Here is a 7,822-nt window from a genome sequence, read left to right on the forward strand (position 1 = left end):
GTTTGATATGAGGTTGTTACCGATATTGGGTTGATTTGAGCAGTTACTGTGATTAGAAATCTTTGCTTCGAGCGTTTGAGCTATGTGGTATTTGAGTTATGGTTATGGCTTTTGATACAACTTGTTTAGACTTATACAGTGTGTAGGTTGCGGGATTCAGATCTTATAAGAAATTTCAGATGTTGGAAATTGGATTAGAAGGCTTGTGGGCTAGGTTAAATTGAGAAATTTTATTTATGTTGTGTTATCAAACTTGTATGGGATAGGGTGACATAGGATGACCCCCGGGTATGTGCATGGTAAGGTTACACGGCGATTTGATGGCTTTTGGAATAACATTTGGCACGTTCGAGGATGAACGTATGTTTAAGTGAGGGAGGATGTAACGACTCAACTGGTCGTTTTGAGCATTTACACTTCGCTCGGTTGTTTGAGGACATGAGTAGCTCCGTATGAGGTATTATGGCTTATGTGAATCGTCGGTTTTGGTTTTCAGGTTATTCGAATTGAAGTGTGATTCGTCGTTCTGATGTTGTTATGTGTGTTTTGCGGCCTTGAGTAGGTCCGTGTTACGTTTTGTGACTTGTTGGCATGTTTGGACAGGGTCCCGAGGGGCTCGAGTGAGTTTCGCACGAGGCTCAGATCATTTCATTGCATTTTTGTATTTTTGCTAGCTGCTGGTTCTAGTGTGATCACACCTACGGCTGGTTTGCACAGGTGCGATGGTCGCAAAAGCGACAGATGCATTGTAGAAGCGTGAAGGGGAGCTGGGCATGAGAATCGCTGGTGCGGGTGCTTCGATGCACCTGCGCAACCGCATATGCGGTTCAAGTGCGCAAAAGCACGATCGAAGAAGCGGCATCAATACCGCAGGTGCGGGAGTTACTGGGCAAGGCCATTTTTCGCAGATGCGATATTTTTTTCCGCAAAAGTGGTGGTCGCAGGTACGACGAATTGTCCGCAAATGCGAAAATCGCTGGGCAGAACCTATAAATTGAGGTTTTTGGTTCTTTTATCATATTTTGAGATGTGGGACTCGGATTGAGGCAATTGTTGGAGCAAATATCATTTCAAGGATTGGGGTAAGTATTCATTTTTAGCAATCGGTTGATGGATTTAAAGAGGAAATTAGGGGTTTTGGCCTAAAGTTTCATAATATGAATTTTTGAGTTTTGAACATCGAATTGGAGTCGTATTTGAGTGAAACTAGTATGGTTGGACTCGTAATTGAATAGGTTATTGGATTTTGTTTGTTGAGTTCTGAGGTGCGGGATTTTGTTTTTGGGCTTTTGATTCAAGATTTGATCTTTTCGGAACGCGCGGGATGGCATTTTGGAGCATCGCTTGGCTTGATCAGTGTTGAAATTGTCTTGTTTGAGGTAAGCAACTCTTCTAATATTAGTCCTGAGGGTATGAAATGCCAAAATACATGTTATGTTATTGGTATTGAGGTGACGCACGTGCTAGGTGATGGGTGTGTGGGCGTGCACCATGTTAATTGGGACTCTGTTATTTTTATGGCATTGTATAGTGGACCTATTTTGTTGATATCCATGTTTTCACCATGTGATAAAGTAATTGAGTTGTCAATCATGCTAGATATCATGTTTAGGCTTTATGCCGATACTGTTGGGACCCATAGTGGTCGTTTCTTGTTGTCATTTCACTGATTTCATTGATATTTCGTACTCAGTCATATTCATGCATTCATATCATATCTCAGTCTCAGTTGTTATTTATTGATACATCATATCATTGTTGTCGGGCTAGTTTCATGACATTGTGAGCCCGTGAGTGAGACTGGAGAGATTGATGATTGAGTGAGGCCGAGAGCCGGATTATGAGTGACAGTTATGGGATCGGGCTGCACGCCGCAACATGCTATATTGATTTGTGATTGGATCTAGCTTATGATAGCGCTTGGGATGTAGGAGCCCCTCCGGCGTATGTACACACCCCAGTGAGCACAGGTGATTGTATTGAGGAATGGATCTTCCCTAGACAAGGATCTTGTCCGAAGCTATTATATACCTGGAGATGGATCTTCTCCATGGGGCCGGATTGGCCTTCCTCAGTACTGAGTGACTGATGGTCAGTGATGTATATATTCAGGGATGGATCTTCCCTGGGCCGTATGGGTCATATACAGTACCGAGTGGTTGAGCATGATGAGTGGAAAGTGTGAGATAGTGAGATTGAGTACTCTAAGAGTGTAAGTACATGATTTATCTCTGAGATACATAGCTTTGGCATGCACACATGACATACATGCATAGAGATGCATTTTTCCTCATGCTGTATGGTATCACGTCATTCATGACTATGTTTTACACACATTGGTATGTGGGCATAGAGAGGTATTTCACACTTGCTATCTGGAAAGAAAATGAAACATCTTATTTATTGTGGAAAGGATATTTGGAAAAATTACAGTTTTCAAACTTACTCGTATTTTTGGCATTTTCGGTAAAAGATTTGGGTTTTCACTAAGATACTTGAAAAGCATGACTATTTTCTGGAACTGTGAACGAGCTGAGAAATTTACTTCTTAGATACATCTTTTATTACTTGTATTATGTTGTTATGAACTATTGTGGGATATTGGTATTGGACCCGACCTTGTGTTAGCTCATCACTATACTTTCAACCTAAGGTTAGGTTTGTTACTTATTGAGTACATGGGGTCGGTTTTACTCATACTACACTTCTGCACCTTGCGTGCAGATGTTGGCTGCTGATGTTGTTGTGATCGATGGGAGCTGGAATTTGAAGATCTACTTGCGTCCCGGTTGTAGCTGCCTCTTGTTTGTGGTAGCTTTAGATCTGTAAAACTCTGTTTATGTACTATTCAAACAGACTATGTATTTATTTCATTTCCGCTTTGTAAACTCTATTCTTAGAAGCTCATGATTTGTACTACCAGTTCTTGGGGGAAACATATTAGTTTCATATATTTTCTTTTAATTAATTACCTTATTAATTGTTATTGGAATTGGTTAGTGGTTAACTAGCTTACCTAGCGGATTGGGTTAGGTGCCATCACGACTAGTTGGATTTTGGGTCGTGACAAGGTGGTATCAGAGCCCACGTAACTAATTTAAACAACCGAAAAGATGTTATGAACCATCCTCAGAAAATGAGAAACAAAACAAACAAGAATAGATATTGGGGAACTGTACTTAACATCATACTGTTGCGGCGTGCAACCCGATCCACACATGATACCGTTGCGGCGTGCAACCCGATCCAACCATGATACTTGTGGTGGCATGCCACCCGATCCAAACAACATACCCGTGGCGGCTAGCCACCCGATCCAACCATATACCCGTAGCGGCGTGCCACCCAATCCACACATAATAATGTAAAGATAACACACATCGAGCCATAACGCTTATACTCACGAAACGCCCAAATATCAACCATATGCACGCCAAGTGCATAATACAAATCTTGGGGAGACGGGTAGCGTCACACGCTATAAAACTCAAGCACAACTAAGATGCGATATATGATCTACATCTCGAGAGCTATCCTGCTCACATAACACCACCGCTACGCGGGACACCACCACATTGTACAAATAATCAAGCCGTCTCACAACCCACATGGCAGAATAAAGTATTACATGGAATAGTTGAAGACAAAAATAACATTCAAAGCCCTAAGACTTCTCTGCAAGCAACGCTATGCTGAAATGAACACATCCGGCCCGATATAGAGTACACACTCACATTTAGATCCATTCACGGACCTGAAGCCGATTCTGATCGTACTGTACTGAGCTAATAACCTTTCAGGGACCCACCCCCAAGAATAACCGTCAAATCCGGAACAAACTTCCACAATTCACAACCAATTGAACAGAGTATCCTTCAGGCATAAATTCTCACATTAGCGATAGTACCACAATCTCCATACTTGGTTCCAATCTTTAATCAATCAAGTGACTACATGTCACACTGATACAATTCTCTCATGGGATATTCTCCCACGGCCTTCCGCATCACGTAACAAGTCTGCACATCCATACCACCGGTCATACTAATGCCGTAAAGTGAATCAAGGATCCATAATTCAATACACAAAGCCTCTTACATATGACACTGATATCAGGTGATGCTGAAGACAATACCAGCTTACTTTAAACATCTGAATTCTTTCCTGCTCATCCGAGCTCGTGACATTCTTGTCGACATCAAACTGTAACCTTGATCCTCAACTTCCAATTCCCATGCCGCTCACTGTACCTAACAAACCAATATGTAAGAGTACAAGAATTCCATCCTGACTCTTGATCCACTAATAGACTAAACACTCCATCACATAGCAACCTTTTACTTAACTCATTTTAGGAGAACCATTTCAACACGCGACTGAATTCCCATAACCGTAGAAAATACAATACTCAAGTAGTGGTCTAAACCACCATAACTCTCCCGGGATCCGTCTACACATAACATGCCATAATACTCGAATGCCTCCAAATAAAATCAATTACGGCGGTCGTCAAGCCTCGCACGTACTGCCACAAATCACATGTATAACTTAACACGCTGAAGGAACTGATCATTGCCACCATCATGCCAATTCAGCCATTGCTAACCGATTCGACTTCTTCTAATTTACTCTAGACTTGCCTTAGGAATACTCATAGCTCCATTCAAAACATCATGAACCCAAATTTGCACTCATCCTGAGTGACCTTATTTTACGAGATCACGTTGTCTCCAAAACCCATGAACCATCTCATACCCTCCTTATGCGTATATTCACATCTTCAACTGGTACACCCATTCTAAAATCCCTCTATGAATCTGAAGTTATTTCCTCTCATTACTCCAATGCCACACTGTAGACCGAAGATAACGTAGAACACTCCAAGCCACTTTCATAATATGCTGCTAAAGCTTGACACTTAACCATACTATGGACTCGAAATCCTTAGGCACCGCACTTTAACTTTTGAATCCACTAGGACCATTGTTGAGATTCACCCACTCTGACTTGTTCCCGAACACAATCAAACTCCAAGGACCTGCTAGCACATGAACACCCTCTCAAAGAAGCAACCGACTGAATTCCTTTTCTTGTACATCATATCCACACGAAGCATAGACTCTGAGTCTTCCCAAAACCTGAACATGAACCGATAAGGCCAAATATAGCACACATTCCTCAAACCCTTTTTCTCAAATTACCACTGATGTTTTCTTTCCTTAGTCGTAATAACCCACCAATACATCGATAACCAGAAACCGCACAAGTAGACAACCACGCAATCCAATCATAGACGGTGGGACTCTTCCACTTAGCTTGAAGCTACCATTACATAACCCTGGGACCCAACGAGATTCCTTCTTCCCCATTGACGTCAGCTGAAAGTCCAACAATGCATTCCAAGCTCGAAGTCATGTTGCATCCAAATAAAATTCGTGGACCTAGTCTCTACCCACCATGAATTTCCAAATGGCTCCAAACTTTCCGCAAGGCACGTGGCCATCCTACCACTAAACCCATATGTTACTCTGCCACTTTCCCACTTTGGTTAAACCCTCCACTTTAAGCAACTACTCGACTTCTGCTTCTCACACTTGGCCTCCTAGAAATTTAACCACCGCAAGACACTTCCCACATGTCCTTCTTCATCCTTCGCTTCCTAGTTGTTGCCTTAAATCAAAATATATCTCTGTAGCACTTGAACCAATCGATCGCTACCAACTTTAAAACTTTCCGAAGATCATATTTCTCAAGCCATCACACTAGAAACGTTGTTTCGATTCCGAAATTGCTACACCCCATTATTTTCGACAACCGCTTCTCCGGCACCTTTCACAATACCCCGCCCCGAAGGAGAATTGAAGAAGACCACAACACCGGCGAACTTAACACATCCAATCAAGGACGACGACACCACATCACAAATAAAAATTCTAGAATGCTCGAAATACCAAGTCTCGTTACTCTGTCAACCCAAATATGAACGTTCGTAGTCCAATTGCCTCTCCTCCGCCGGAACTAAATGCTGAACCTCTAAGCCGTGAAATGAGAAGTCCTTATATCAAGTCATTTACTGTCGCGATCCATAGATAAGCACCCTACCATTATACCAAAACTATGCGATAGAAACCCACGAATCATCATAACAATCAGTGCCAAATCTCAAACCATAGGCAATATTGATAGTAAGCTAAAATGATAGAACGACCTTCCGCAAGGCAACGACAATAGCCCAATCAAATACGCAGGGAGAAACATCTCGCACCACATATGCAACACCATTAAAATTCCTCGATTCCAAATTTATAACAAGCGCTTCACGTTGCATAAGATTGAATAGGAAGGAAATTAAGGCAAAAGACTCAAAGGAATCAAATCGCATGATGAGGAATCAAGAAAGGAAGCGCTCCTAACAGCCGTGTAGCCTCTCGAAGATAAGTACAGACGTCTCCGCACCGATCCGCAAGACTCTACTAGGCTTGCTCATGACTCGTGAGACCTAAGTTAACCTAGTGCTCTGATACCATGTTGTCATGACCCAAAATCCATTAATGGTCGTGATGGCGCCTAACACCGCTGTCAGGCAAGCCAACAATAGTTGATTAACTCGATTTTTCATTTTTGTATTTTGAAATCAAAATTTTCCTTTAATTAAATAATCAGAAATAAAATTTACAGAGTAAATGATAATATTCTCCCAATTACAATAATGAACACCTCACAAGTACCCCCAAAACTCAGTGTCACAAATGAATGAGCATCAACTAGGAAGTAAAATAAAATACAACATCTGTCCGGAATACAAATTAGACAAGAAACAAAATACAAATAACCTTGGAGGAGACTCTGCAGGCTGCGGATCGTAACTTGAAATGCAACTCGTGGCAAGTCCCCGCATCATCCGTGCCTCCGTTCCCAAAGGACCATCGGACATAAAAATACCTGCACAAAAAATGTGCAGCAAGTATAGTATGAGTACGTAAATCAATGTGTACCTAGTAAGTATCTATCTTAACCCCGGAGGAGTAGTGACGAGGGGTCGATATCGACACTCATTAGTGGTCCAATAATATCAGGTACAATAAGGAGGTGAACAAATATGAGGCAAAGTAAATAAATGAAATAAACAACTGTAAATCTGTGGTATAATTATCCTCCTTACAATAAACTCAAGCTCTTAATTAGCAATTCCTCCTCAATCGGAGCACATATATATATGTATAATAGACCTCACCAAATAGGTTGTTATAATTCGAATCAGGGAAAGACTCACAGATACTCTGGCTTCTTGTCAAATATTACGCACGATTCCATGAGGATATTTTTATAGAAATGCCGAGGCGTACGACCCGAACCAACATAAATAATAAATTGTGCACTGCCGAGGGTCGAATGACACAAACCATAGATGCATCTATTAAACTGCCGACGCGAATGACCCTCTCCCATTAGAGTACAGTACATAAATCCTGTCGAGGCGAACGACCCGATCCCATTAGAATAAGAAGTACATAATCCTGCTGAGACGATCAACCCGATCCCATTAGAATAAGAAGTACATAATCCTACCGAGGTGATCGGCCTTATCCCATTAGAATAAGGAGCTTTGACGGGTCTGTGACCCCACTCACGAATAAACGTGTGAGTTGTAATTTCTTTAACAAAAACCTTTCAATAAAACATATTTATAACAGAAACATGTCGTAAGAGGAGTAAAATTATTCGGTGACTAATCATGAACTCATGAAGTCTCTACAATAGCAAGTCTAGTCTCAAGTAGTAATGTAAAATAGAGGAATTTAATAGGCGAGAGACTGCTCAA

This window comes from Nicotiana tabacum, chromosome 15 (assembly GCF_000715075.1).
Source record: "Nicotiana tabacum cultivar K326 chromosome 15, ASM71507v2, whole genome shotgun sequence".
Lineage (NCBI taxonomy): Eukaryota > Viridiplantae > Streptophyta > Magnoliopsida > Solanales > Solanaceae > Nicotiana > Nicotiana tabacum.